The following is a 14,737-nucleotide window of genomic DNA, read 5'->3' as shown; positions in this document are numbered from 1 at the left end:
AAATTACTTCATCTTTGCTGCTGCAAATATGAATAACTGTGTTTTGCAGTACCGATACATCCTGTATCACACTTCTAGAACATACTAGCAGTCACCAGCTACAGCATTTCAGTATCACACCTACATCCTAGGCTAGACACAATGTGACTGATAGATTAAACAACACAAAAAGGCACACAGATTGGCAGACAGATGAGTTGGCAGACACACAGTGAGGATGCAGACCACCTGACTGGTTCAAACTCACTGTCAATGAAGATACACGTGGAGGCAGCTCTCTGAGCACTGGATTGTGTTAGGACATCAGCTGAAGTGAGTCTTACTGTGAAAAATCAAAGCGAAATTTGCAAACTTTGATGACATCAGCTAAAGAAGGTATAAAACACAGATCACATTATAATGCTAGTCACAAAAACTCGCAAAAGTTTGCAAATCCTCAGATATGGGGGGAAAAAAATATTCACCTTTGCTGGAAAAATCAGAGAAACAAAATTCCAGCCAATGGGTGCAAGTGCATAGAGCTAGTCTGGACTTGAATCAAGATTGATTTCAAGTATGTTAGAGATCCAATCTGAATGTTTTGCAGGAGTTTCAGGCTTTTATTTTGTAAGCTGAAGGCAAGAGCCCATTTCCTCTAGGCTGAGTGCAACTAATAACAGTTGTAAAATGGTTCTGGCTGCCTGACAGGGCATACTTTCATCCTCTGACCTTTCTGAGAAAAAGACCAAGGTTGGCAGAGATATAGTGGCACATTTTTTCCATCATATAATATATTATCCTGATGCAACTAATCACTACAGTGTAAACACAATTTTATTTTTATGATTTCTCAGACTGATAAATACTTTCTGCTATTGAGTTTATAAATATATAGAGTTTTTTAAAATCTCATTTTTAATTCATAGTTCTTATAAAAAGAAGAATAGTTTGAATGCTATGTTACCTCCAATACCAAAGATAGACATTAGAGTTCGACATACTTGGTCTCCATGTTCTGTGCAATGAATACTCTCAATACAAAATACATGGCTTACATACCAAACCAACCAGGAAGTGGGGGGAAAAAAATGTCACCAACTTGGGAGTTTAAATTATGTGCCAAAATAAAATATCCTGTTTACAAAGGCACTTGGCATTTTCAGACAGAAAGCAAATAAAAAACCCGAGCCTTCTTTTGTTGTCTCAGTATGGTTCTCTATCTGAATTAGATAATCAAATTTGAATAAAGATATTTGCCTCCAATTTAAAAGTGGTGTTCATCTGACCACACTTGTAATGGCAAACAGCTCAAGCCACTAAAATCAAAGGGCAGGCTAATTGTATTAGGCTGAAACATGCAAAGGGCTTGACTTTACAAGCCCTTCATATATAGAACTCTGCCTGTCTATAGGATCAGAGCCTTACACGGGGATCTGAGACCTTCCTAGTCCTTTCAGTTCTATTTCTCATGCTTGAACAGCTAGGTTGCCATCTGGCATAGGCTTGCAGCAGCTGCACAAGATAAACTTGAGCAAAACATATTGGCACAGGAGTGATTAACAATTAGAGGAAGCAGGTATTGCACACTAATTTGTCTAAACAAATGCTTGTGTGGAGCCCACACCTCTGAGTACATCATTCACCACCTTTTCAGCTGCAGACTTTATTCTTCAACCTTAGTGGCGTGGAGAATGCTTCATCCAAATCACTGCTCCCAAGTATATTTTGGGCTAAACTTTTATGATTAAAGTTTTCCTCTTAAACCATGAATGCTCCAGTATAAATATATATACGTATATGTGTGTGTGTGTATATATGTGCGTGTGTGTGTGTGTATATATATATATATATATATACATATGCATATAAAATTAAAAGCTCTTTTGATAAGTTCAGTAGAATTCCTGGATTGTTTTAATTTACTTGAATTTCTTAGTACTTTCAAAGCTGCCCCCCAATAAGCACTCTGATTAACCTGAAATACAATTTGACCCAACTATGCAACTGAAGATATAAACTTATTTTTACAGAAGATAACAATAACCAGTTCACAAGTTGGCAAAGGTATTTAATGGCTTTAGAAAGACTGGAAAATTACTAGTATTGTCATATTGTTCACAAAAGTAACTGGGATCTTTGCAGATCTTTTCACGTGTGTCTTGGAACACGTGCTGAGCAAATTTCTCATCTAGACACACAGAATAATTTAGGGTGGAAAGGATCTCAAAGATCATAAAGTGCAATCACAAGTCACAACCACACTGCCAATTCCACCACTAAACCATATCCCCAAGTACCACATCTACATGTCTTTTGAATACCTCCAGGGATGGTGACTCTAGCACTTCCCTGGGCAGCCTGATCCAATGCTTGTCAATGTTTTCTATGAAGAAATGTTTTCTAATATTCAGTCTAAACTTCCCCACAACTTGAGGCCGTTTTGTTTTGTCCTACTGTTTGTTATTAGAAGAAGAAATCAACCCCCACCTGGCTACAACCTCCTTTCAGGTAGTTGTAAAGAGAGTAAGGTCCTCCCTCAGCCTCCTTGTCTCCAGGCTAACCCTCAGCTGCTGCTCATAACATTTGTGCTCCTGACCCTTCACCAGCTCCCTCGCCCTTCTCTGGACACTCTCCAGCACCAGTGGAAACTTTCTCATAGTGAGGGGCCCAGAACTGAGCACAGGATTTGAAGTGTACTCACCAGTGCTGAATACAGGGGGACAATCACTGCCCTGGTCCTGCTGGTCACACTGTTGCTGATCCAGGCCAGGATGCCACTGGCCTTCCTGGCCACCTGGGCACTGCTGGCTCATGTTCAGCTGCTGTCACCAGCACCCCCAGGTCCTTTTCCACTGGGCAGTTTTCCAGCCACTCTGTCCCCTTGCCTATAGTGCTGCAGGGGGTTGCTGGGATCCAAGCGCAGGACTCAGCTTGTTGAGCCTCATATAATTGGCCTTGGCCCATCCAGCCTGTTCAGATCCCTCTGCAGGCACTTCCTATCCTCCAGCAGATCAACACTCCCACCCAACTTGGTGTCTCCTGTTGAGGGTGGACTCTGTCCCCTCATCCAGATCATTGATAACAATATTGAACAGATCTTTATATGAACATAAAAAAAAGACAGTTTTCTCTTTACATCACAGAAGTATGTGCTTTCTAAGCTCCAGATAAGGAATTTTTATCCCATGGAAGTGAAATGCATAGCTTCTTTAAAGTCCAGCTACTTGTGACTTGCTTGCAGAAAGTGAGCGTATTAATCTGACTGTGGCAAATGTGTGAAGTTCTAGAAAGTGGTTTTCAAATCCTCAGTTTCTGCAAGGCCAGAAAATTCAATTTACTTGAGTCCAGTAGGACTGAAAGCTCAAGACACTGGACTGAGTTCATTCAGAAGAGAGCAAAGGCTGTTTAGATTTGAGAGACTGGACAGGAAGATAGAGAAAGCTGCCCCATGCATATGGTTTTGTGTTTAGACAGGACAGCTCTACTCCTTTCTTCTTTTCATCACCTCTCACCCTCCTGCTTTGGGCATTAAACTAGAACAACTTCACACATGAAGTGACCATTACCTGTGATTCTTGTGCAGAGCAGCCTTGCTCTGTACGTACAATGAAACCATTCTCACAGGTACATCAGGTTCTACTCACATGTGAAAACTGATGGATTTTGGACAGTTGGAGTTACCATGCTTAGAACAAATATATGTCCTTGAGCAGTAAGCCTGGACTACCCTGAACAGGCACAAGGCCTAATGCCCATCCACAGTCAACATCCCAAGTGCAGTAATCACAAGTTTCTACTGCACTGTTGAGCAGTAACATAAGCAAGCATGTTAGCTGTGTCTGCATCCTGGGCATCTAAGCAATTTATGCTGCCTGTAGAAAATGCTGCAGAAGTGCTGTGGGTCAGGGTCTCCCTTCTAACAATGAACACAAGAAAACACAGCATCTCTGAACACGTCTTGCCTTCCAGACCTTTGTGCCAGATTGTGATAACCCCAGTGTCACCTAAAGATCAGTGAGATCCTCTTTTCTAAGCCACAGTCCCTTCCTACTAGCTGCTGCCACAGGAGGAGTGGAAACAGAACTGCATGCAGAAACTGGCTCTGTGGCAGCTGGGAGATTTCCTCCTCCAGGGGAATTACTTACTGGTCATTTTCAAGCCAAATTCAATCTCCTACATCAACTGGAAAATGAAATCTGATAAACTTGAGAAAGTTGATGATGAGAGACAGAGCCTAATACCTCTCTGAAAGTCACTTCCCAGGTGCACCCGTTCTCCTTCCAGCCTTAACATTTGGGATCTATAAGATCTCCAAGCAGGTTTTGATCAAGGTCCAGGTAGATATGTACATGCCAAGAGGTCAGCTGAATGCTGTCCAACCAAGAAGTCAACAGGTGTTGGCTTTGCCAGAACCAAAGGGAGGCATCACACATGCCAAAGGTGAGTCAGTCAGCAAAAATTGTAACATTTAACATAAAAACACACCAAGGCTAGTTTGCTGTGCTTCCAAAAGAGTGCATTGGTCTAGAGACTGGAACAATCAATGCAGCAGTTAGAGAAAAAAAAAACCCTCTTAATACTCTTGCCAAACCAACAGAAATGCCACTTACATTCTTAACAGTTAACATCCAAATAACTGATCACATTTCATCACGAAGAAACATGTTGCTATTGCCTGAGGCAAGCACAGAATCTACTAAGGAACCAAATGGGAACAAATGAGATATTAAGCCTGAACTTGACAAGCAACATTCCAGTTCCTACCTTTTTTTTTTTTTTTGGGGGGGGGGGTTATGTTAGGAGGACAGATTATTCTATGGAATTTATTACTTTCCTGTGAATTGCATCTAACTGTAGAAAAGTGCAACCTGGAAAATCAGGACATGATTTATCTCTCTGGCCTTTGAAGGACAGGTGGGGTGCTCTTGGTTAATATACTGAGGAATGCAGCTCAGGGTCTCTCTTGATTTTATTTTATTTATGTTTTTTAGTAGAGAGGGATGAGCGCATATGTGTACACGTGCATATTTCCTTGCAAGTATTGGGAGCTAGGATAAATTAAGAAATACCCTATGCAGAAATTAAATGAAGCAGTTTTAAAAGGGTGTTAACACAATGATCATGAGACCTGCTTAGACAGAATATGTTGTAGACGGGCATGGTACTTATTTCAGCCCAGGAAAAATTTTGCCTGTGGCACGAGCTCTTTTGTTATCAATATCACTAGTGAAATATGCTGACATTTTCTTCACCAGCCCATTGTCAGACTAATAAAACAACCTAAAACATTCCTACGGTACAGGCCAGCCACCACAGCTACAGCAGTATTACTTCTCTGTTGGCTAAAAGCCATGAAAAAGTATCCTCAGCTTCTGTGAGCACAGTAATTTAAATTTCTAAGGCATTACAGACCAGACCAAACTCATCACACTTATCTCTTGCTAGTTAGAAGGTCCCTGGGCACTTTTTCTATCTCCTTCCTACCTATAGTGAGAGCTCTGTGTATTCTCCCTCCTCCTTGTTGTTTTTATTTCTTCCAACAGTGACAGTCTTTCCTTTCTGCAGATAAGTAATTCAGTGTTAACACATAAAATTCTGAACACAGGTGAGTTAAGGGTCCTATGGGTCATCCAGCAGAGCCAGGTTTTTCTCTGCAGACATTTGAGGAAGTGGTTGAAGCTGTGACTGCCTTTTGTTTCCAGTTGCTTATTACTGTTCCATACTGTTCCAACAGTAACCATTACTGTTCTGCCCACTGATGCCTAAAGCATTTCCTAAAATATTTGCATTGATTAGACATAGCTTTTAAAAAGTAATGTATCCAAGCTGACAGACAGATGATAATAACTGTGTGGCCTCACAACCTTGACCAGCAAAAAAACCAGAGACATCATAGCAAACCCTTGCTATAATTAGCTTGCCACAGTTTCAACTTTCATCCTAGCAACAACGATAGATTACACACTTTGGGGCAGGGCTCATTTTTCCCCCTTGTTTATTTAATTTTCAGTTTGAAGATCTCTAAATCAGAAAAAACCCAGCAGTTCAGCACTCAAGGTTGCAAAATGCTGGGACCACTTGAAGTTTCCCATGTCAGCATTTCCACAACGTGCCATTCCTTCATCCTCTCCGGTGCTGAACAGGAACAGAACAGATAGGAGGGAAACACTGTTTAAGAGCCACTTGGCTGACACATGCAGCAAACACAGACTCTTCATTTTATAAACAGACCATTGAATTTCGTGTGTAAAATACACTCAGCTGACCTTTGCCTGAATTTATCACTGGGACACCAGCAACCCACCTACTCCACACCAGTGGTCCTGGAGCAGAGGAGAAGTGGCTGCACTGTAAAGAAGCAAAGGCTGTGCCTCCTGCTAGGTCCTTCCTTCCTTCCTCCACACTCCTCAAGTACATGAGCCAAAAGGAACCATGCTGGAAGAGATGCTTTCTATCTAGGGTTGCAGCTTCCCCTGCAGTAAGCCTTGATCACATAATATGATATTTCTCAGGTAAGATGTATAACCCAAGAGTCGTGCCCTCACATTACAAGCTCGTGCCTGCAGCTTCACACACACAGAACAAGATGAACATAATAAAGACTATAGACAGTTTTCTAATTTCCCATACAACTCAGGACAAAGACTTGAGGCTGATACATCCCTTGTCTCTCATTAAGCCAAAACCCAAGAGGATTTTCAAACTTATTTTCAAACAATTTTTAAACTTACAGTATGTGTAAAGAATTCATTAACTCCTGATAAAAAATAAAATATCCAAGGAATGGACCTCTGTCTGCTTAGCCATGCTGAACAGAAGCTAAGGGCACTGGTTCTGCAAGAGGCATCCTCAACCCCTGTGACTAATGTGACTCAGTGTCACCTCAGATATTGTGGAGTGGTTGGTGTTTGGTTCCATGAATCAAGACTAGGGCATTTATCTCAGTTTTCTCATAACAAAAAAGCCCTAAAACTACTTGTAAGATCATTGCACACTGTGAGAAATGAGCACTGAAGAGTGCAAAACACAAGTTCCACCTTTATAAAGATTGCTGACGACAAATCAGAAGATATTCTCCCCCCTAGCTGAATCTTGGTATCCATATATTTATCTTCTTTCTGGATGAGATGAAATAGCCAGACAAATTAAACATGGCCAAGTCCTGGAATGGTCAACATACCGGCTTGAGGAATACAGGCTCAGTTTGCAAATAAACTGACTGCCCCAAGACTCATTGTAATCCAGTTTAACAGTGACCCCTACTGTTGTTCGGCAGCATCTCTGCTTTTTCTTGGGTGTTGGGCAAAAAAGATCAAATAAACCGTGATAAAACGAACCTACCTTTATACTACATGGCCGTATCAGTGCTCAGCCTCTGTTGTGGATGAGTGGAGTGTACCTCAGTCAAAGCAGAGAGGCGGCAATATGTTTTATTGAGGTAAGGTAATAATTTGACAGAGTTCAATAAATTCCATGGAATTTAACAGTTGTTTAACAAGGTTCAGTAAGTTTGATGGCAAGGCTCACCTTATTAGTTCATGCATAGAAGAAAAAGGGGGGGAGGGGAAAAGGGGGACGGGACGGGAGGAGGAGAAGAGGAGGGGGAGAGAGGGAGGGGAGGGAAGGGGAAAAGGGAGGTGGAGAATAAAAGAAAAAAGGAAAAAGAAAAAAGAAAAAGAAAAAAGAAAAAAGGAAAAAAGAAAAAAGAAAAAGCGAAAAAGAAGAAAGGGAAAAGAAAAGGAAAAGGAAAAGGAAAAGGCGAAGAGGAAGAGGGAGAGGGAGAGGGAGAGGGGAGAAGAGAAGAGAAGAGAAGAGAAAAGAGAAGAGAAGAGAAGAGAAGAGAAGAGAAGAGAAGAGAAGAGAAGAGAAGAGAAGAGAAGAGAAGAGAAGAGAAGAGAAGAGAAGAGAAGAGAAGAGAAGAGAAGAGAAGAGGAGAGAAGAGAAGAGAAGAGGAGAAGAGAAAAGAGAAGTGTTTAATCCTGCAGTAACTATTGAAAGCTTTAAAAACCTCTTAAACTCCCAGTGTCATTTTCTGCTTAGAATAAGAGTCGAGTTGTAATTTTTCACTTTTCTAAAAAACAGCAGAAATTCGCCCACACACAAACCCTCAGCTGATTCGAAACTTTTACAGTAACACTAGAGGGCAGGAGAGCAGCTTTTAAACCCAAGTCTTGCAATTTCAACTTCATCTGGCTAAAGATGTGCTGAGGAACGCCCCTTTCGTAAGGGAACAAAATAGAAATGAGGTATTTCTCTTCTTATAGACTACTTAAATCTGCTAAAAGTATCATTATTTTTATTACCACGTAGTAGAACAAGCAAGGTAGTGCCAATTTGAGCTAAAGACATTAGTTTGCAATGAAATATCCTTTCATGAACATTCTTTAAACATAAGCCAGCATCCCTCCATTCATTTCACTTATGCAATCTTTACTGGCAGATTTAGTTAATGTTTTTTTAGGCTTCTCCTCCTCCAGAAAAAAATTTTTACAGACTGTTTTATATATCTCAGTCAGTTGTAAAATTCTTCAGATTCACTGAGCTACCCTCCCCATCCATATGCTGAGGACCATCAGGTTCTGCTCTCACAACTAATTTCCTTGGTAGTCAAGGGGAACAACCTCTTCTGGGTCAAAACTGTTTCTGACTGCTGTACAAAGAAGATGTGAGAATTAGTGTCTGTGAACATAGTATTTCACAGAATCTCAGCATGGCTGAGGCTTGCAGGCATCCCTGTAGGCCATCGGGTCCAACCCCCAGATCAGACAGGGCCACTGGGAGCTGTATGCCCAGGACCATGTCCAGATGACTTTTGAATATCTCCAGGGACAGGGACTCCACAACACCCTGGGCAGCCTGTTCCAGTGCTTGGTTACCCTCGCAGGGAAAAAGTGTTCTCTGATGATCAGATGGACCCTTTGGAGGTTTAGGCTGTGCCCATTGCCTCTGCTTAGCATTGCCCCACTGGGCACCAGTGACCACAGTATTTATTTATAAGATGCAGAATCATGCATAACTATTTGTCACACCGGAGCATTTTAAAATGTGCAATCTGGCACTAAAACAAAGGAACCAAAACCAGTCTGGAACCTCAGATTAGGAACTTCTGCAGTAGCCAATGCTGTTTTAAAATGGGAGTGCATAGGAACCCCCTGAACAAGTCACAAGCTCAATAATCAGTCATGGGAAAAAGCATGCTCAAGTCTCACTCCTAAACAACACAAGTGTCTAGGGATGTAAAATAAAGAGGGGATTCACACCATGAGCACATATCTGTCAAAATGCAAATGTGATTATGCAAAATACCAAAAGCACCTGCAAGAACAGTCATCGTGATCTATCTAATACCTAGATAGCATGAGAGATTTTGTCTACTTGTCGTGGGAACATGTTCCTTTTTTTTTTTTTTTTGCTAAAAAGTTTCCATGAAATGGTGAAGTGCTTCTCTGACACGCATGCTGATGAAACGGCAATGACAGGAGTTAAAAAGCAGCTGCAACAGCAGTGATAGGAGATAAAAGACAACCTTTAGAGGGTAATGTCAGAGACAACAATAAACATGGGGATGGGGAAAAAAAGCAAGCAAAACGTATCCCAAAGATGTTACAAAACTGCTTTTCAAGGAAATCAAAAGTATACATATTTTAGCTACTTTCTGTTTCACATAGATTGTTTCTTATGCAGCCATTGATTAAATTTCTTTATGGAATTGAAGGATACAAGTGCCAATCTATAACATCTCAGTATGAGAAAGCTGCATCTGTCTGGTACAGTGACCTGAGAAAAGTAAAAGTTGTTCTCCTGATATGATTGTTTCAAACATTATAGCTTAGTAACAGGATAATCCAAGCCCATATTTCTTTAAAAAGAACTGCCAACAAAGTAGATTTCATGTTAGCTAATCAGAAAACATGTCATGGATTTCCTTGTCCATGCTGGTGATGAACTACAGTGGTGAGCAGTTCTCTTCACAGTTAAAGGAAATGAGTAGGAAACTGTAGAGGTGCTCAAGCTTCAGTCCGTGCAAGATGTGCTGAGTCTCATAGGCAACAAAGTGATCACAGCACTCACTACTTCACTGTCCCAAAGTCTAGAGAGCAAACTCTTAACCAAGCAGGCACATCAGCAGACTAGTCCCATACAGATGTCACAAATACTCTACAGCAACTGAGATCATACTTAAATATAACTACACTCCTACATGTGGAGAAAATTCCTTGAGGCCCTAGGGTAGACTCCATTACAACAATACATTTAGATAACTGTGAGATAGGTGCTTAAGGTCTCCTTCTAGTCAGTAGAAATCTAATTAACACAAACAACGGAGTCCAGAGAGCCAGTCAACTCCCCCTAATGCAGACAGGTATGCTTGGTCAGCCATATTATTGATATTGCTCCACTGACAACAGAAACTTCCAGGAAAATGACAAAATCTAGAGCAATGGCAAAGCAAGCCCTGAGCACATCACCTGCCTCCCAGTACATCTAGCTCAGCTCACCACCTCTGGCTACATAGATACCACAAGTCTTCCCAACAGAAATCTAAGGAAAATAAGACATCTTAAAAGATGTCTTATTTTAAAGAAAATCTTAATGAAGCAGAAAATAACTCTAAGAGCTAAGTCTTACTTCTGCACATCCTCATACAATTTCTTTAAACATACATAGAGGAGCCTAACTGTAGTCAGTTAACATAGCTTTGTAAAAGTCACCTTTTGTTATGCAAATATTTATGTATTTCTCAGTGTTAAAATTTATCCTGCAGGAGTTACATTTTATTGTGATCAACGTGAAGAAGCAAAGGAAAATTGTGCTTTCTTCATTTCCTTAAAACAGACTTCTCTTTTTTTGATTCCTGAGCAAGAAAGATGAAACATCCTTAAGTTCACCCTAGGCACCTCTGCTAGCCACAATGGAGTAGTACTGCATGAAGGAGAGAAACCAGCATAGAAGAGGCCATTTCCCTAAAATTTATCTTTTGAAAAAAGCAAAGCCAAATGTGATCATGGTTGTTTTGATACAATCAATGGGATTCACTCATCACCACAGCAAGGAGTAAAAACCTGCTGCAGAGAACAAATACCAAGATTCTTTGCTTTACAGCAATAGGTTTGCATCATCTAAATAACCACAGGACAAAGAGTGTTCTACGAGCAGCAAACCCACAAAGGCTGTTTTTTATCGACTGACTCATGTAGCCTTCAAATTATTTGCCAAGCCCCAGATTCTCTTCCTCCATAGTAGCTCTAGTCCCTGTCCTCCCATGTCCTTGAAGCCTTCTGACAAAATCTCCAATGGCAATCCTGAGCCATACACCTCCTCACTGGACTGTTGCCAGGCCAAATGGAGCAGGTAACTTCTTAGTTGGAGCTGTAGCCTTTCTTGAGGGAAAAGGGGTGCTAGTCTGTCCACGTCTCTCTCATGTTGACAGTGACTTCCACAAAGCTTGCAGAAACTAACTCTGCAGTTGGAGACCTGTCAAACTTTCTTGACAGTGACTAATGGCATGAAAGATGTTTGGAAGAGGCAGGCCTGATTTACAGCAGTTGTGTAAGCCAAGCTAAAATAAGAAGAGGAAATTTAAATAAAGACCTCACTTTAATTGCAGATTGTGTTTTTGACAGCTCATGCAGTTCATAGTGAGCAATCAAGTAATAGATCAGGTACAGAAATGTCATGCTAATAAGCCTAGAAGAGATGACACAACTTCTGTATGAAAAGGCAAGAATTCTGTAACAGAACTGAAGAATGCTGGTAGGACACAAGATAAAACCAACTGCGTTGCTTTTCATCCTTCTCCTCTTCCACGCATGCCACAGATATTCTCAGTTGATCAAGTTCAGTCCATTTCCCCATTTATCTTTTATAGACCCACTGAAAATCAAAATAATACCTTTTTCCAAGTCCAGACATGCTGCAGGCAGCTGAGGGAGAGTCACACCCCATGGGAGCAATTCAGATATTCTGCCTCTGTAAAGTGGGGATTGCCAAGGGCTGCCCCTTGGTAGGTCTGCAGTACTTGTACACAACATTGGAAACAGAAGCCCGCATGGGTTTGGGGTGGCAGGGATGAAGAAGAAAAACTTCAGAATGAGGGCAGTAGAAAGTCACTAACTTTTTCCACTTACCTGAACAAAACAGCTGAGTTAGGGGCCATCTCTGAAACCTTCCCAGAAAGACTGACACCTGCTCCTGGGCTATTTCAGAAGGAACTTCTCCCACTTCAACACACATCTCGGTTTCAGAAACCTCACTTCAGTTACAGTACTCAAGCCAGAAACGAGGACACTTTTCCAATATCAAAGAAGACTTTTTTCATGTACAAACTGAAAGCAAACACACTCACTTTTACTTGATCAGGTTTATCTGGTCTGGTGGAAGGTCACCCTACCTGTGGCAGGGAGGTTGGAACTAGACAGTCTTAAAAGTGCTCTCCAACCTGAACTGTTCTGTGATTTTATGAAACATGCAAAAGCATCAAACTGACTCAGAAACAGTAATTTAAAAGCAGCAGGAAGACGCTATGTGGTAGCACCAGCACATATCATGTCTACAGGTATTTTTAGAACAAAAGAAAGAAGATATCTAAAAGGAGATAAAAACATAGGAACTTCCACAAAGTGAGGAAGTCTTAATATGACTGTGGAGTTCTCCACTTCCTCTCAAGATTTAAGATACTTGAGTGCAAATTTGTAAATCAGTTCATTTTAACTGACTCTCTGTACCCTCACCACTGTTAAAAGTACTATTAAGCAAAGCAGTAGGTATATCAACACCACTTAACCATTAGTTTTGCTCTCTACTGGTTTTGAATCTGAAACTTACGTATTATTTGAAACTACATAACATTCAAAATTTCCCCTAAAATTGTTCACACCTAAAATAATTTTTAAGCCTCAATCACCAGTTCACAAAGATCTTGCTGTTCACAACATGATGTGTCAGCCCCATCTATTTGCCCACATGCCTACATAACTCCCAGTGAAGGAGCAAAACTATGGAGTCTGTCCATAAGGGTGCTTTCTTTGAATGACCAGCTACTTCATGAGTGCTGATGTCAGACCAGCTTCCTGCTGAAGAAACAGGACTGGAGCCCACCTGAGCAGAGCCACTGGGCCTGCACTGCTGTAGCCCCACAGCATAGCTTAAGCAACCATTCCTCTGAGCTCCAGCCCCAGAAATAGCTCCCTCAGATGAGCTAAATTTTCAGGAAAACGTGAAAAAGCAGCACATAACACATGCTAGAGAGCAACGTGAGATGATGTACTCTGCTTTGACAATGTAAGAACTAGATACATGCTAATGGAGAAATAACACTCTCTGTGTGCATTTCTGTACCTGCTTCCGCATGTTTGTAAAGCATTCCCTGGACCACTCCAAGATCCTACAGATGACAGGTCCTCTCTGTGCTTCAGAGCAGCTCCCAGTGACCGTGGCTGTTCTTAACTGTCACCCATCCCCAACAAGAGCGTTTTCTTCTCTTCCAACCCCCACACTTCCTGTGCATCTTTTTTTTTTCCCCAGACAAGACTTCTATCTCAGTGGTTAGCATCAACTCCTAATTTTCATATTTTATTTCACTTTTTTGTTCTGCATTTCATTAAGTTTCAAACTCAGTTTCTCTACTGAGATATTTAAACTAAAAGAGGGTAGATTCAGACTAGAAATAAGGAAGATACATTTTATGATGAGGGTGGTGAGGCACAGGAACAGGTTGCCCAGAGAAGCTGTGGATGCTTCATCCCTGGAGACATTTGAGCTCAGGTTGGATGGGGCTTTGAACAACCTGGTCTAGTGGAAAGTATCCCTGCCCTCAGCAGGGGGGTTAGAGCAAGATGGTCTTTGGAGGTCCTTTGCAACCCAAACCATTCTATGATTCCATGATTTTTAAATGCATCTTGTTCTTTCTGAATTACTGCAGTTTGCTGCCCTGATGTCTCACACTGAATAGAAGCCACTGATCTCTGGTGAGTTCTTATTACACCTGGCCTAAGAGGGAAATGTGCCACATAAGACAAATCATGGGCTCTGTCACTCAGCATTTTCTAAATGTTACCAAAATGTCACTCAAACATCTTTTATTGTACACAGGAAGACCCACAAGCTGATGAATACATATGCTGTTATTTCCATACTGATTTCAAAGAGGATTTTAAACCAACACATGCAACGAGTGGAGTGGTAGTACTCACAACAAGCCACAGGTTTCTGAGAACTGAAGGTACAAAAGCTTGATTGCATCCTGCCATGGAAGGTATTTGTACACCCAGAAGGTGTCTTTAGGGAAGTTGAACACGATAATAACCCTCACTAGATAGGACTGTTGGATCCAAGGAAAGCACTATCACATGGATTCGTTTCTTCATTATGTGATCTAATGAAAAGATGAACGAGAATTTTGCTGTTTCCAAGATGTCAGTTACCAAAATACGAAAAAGTAGCAGACCTTCAAATGCAGTTGAGTAAAAAAAACCAAATAAATTTATGCTTTACAGCAGGCACAAAACAAGTATCTGCCATCTGCAGCACACAGACTCAATGACCAATTCAGAGAAGAATTTGCTCCCAAAAGGTGACACAGTGTGAGGTGAAAAGCTGACCTAACTAGTAACTGGAGGAAATCACTGAAATCAAACAGTTTTACATCAAAGTGCAGCAACTGCAAATAATTCAAGAGAGGGCACATGGATCCATTTTCCTCAAATGGAGACTGTTTGCTTGTGACCAGCTGCCACCTTTGTGGCCTTCTCCACACTGT

This window comes from Corvus hawaiiensis, chromosome 2 (genome assembly GCF_020740725.1).
Source record: "Corvus hawaiiensis isolate bCorHaw1 chromosome 2, bCorHaw1.pri.cur, whole genome shotgun sequence".
Classification (NCBI taxonomy): Eukaryota; Metazoa; Chordata; class Aves; order Passeriformes; family Corvidae; genus Corvus; species Corvus hawaiiensis.
The sequence above is the reverse complement of the archived record's forward strand: the minus strand, read 5'-3'. Positions refer to the sequence as shown.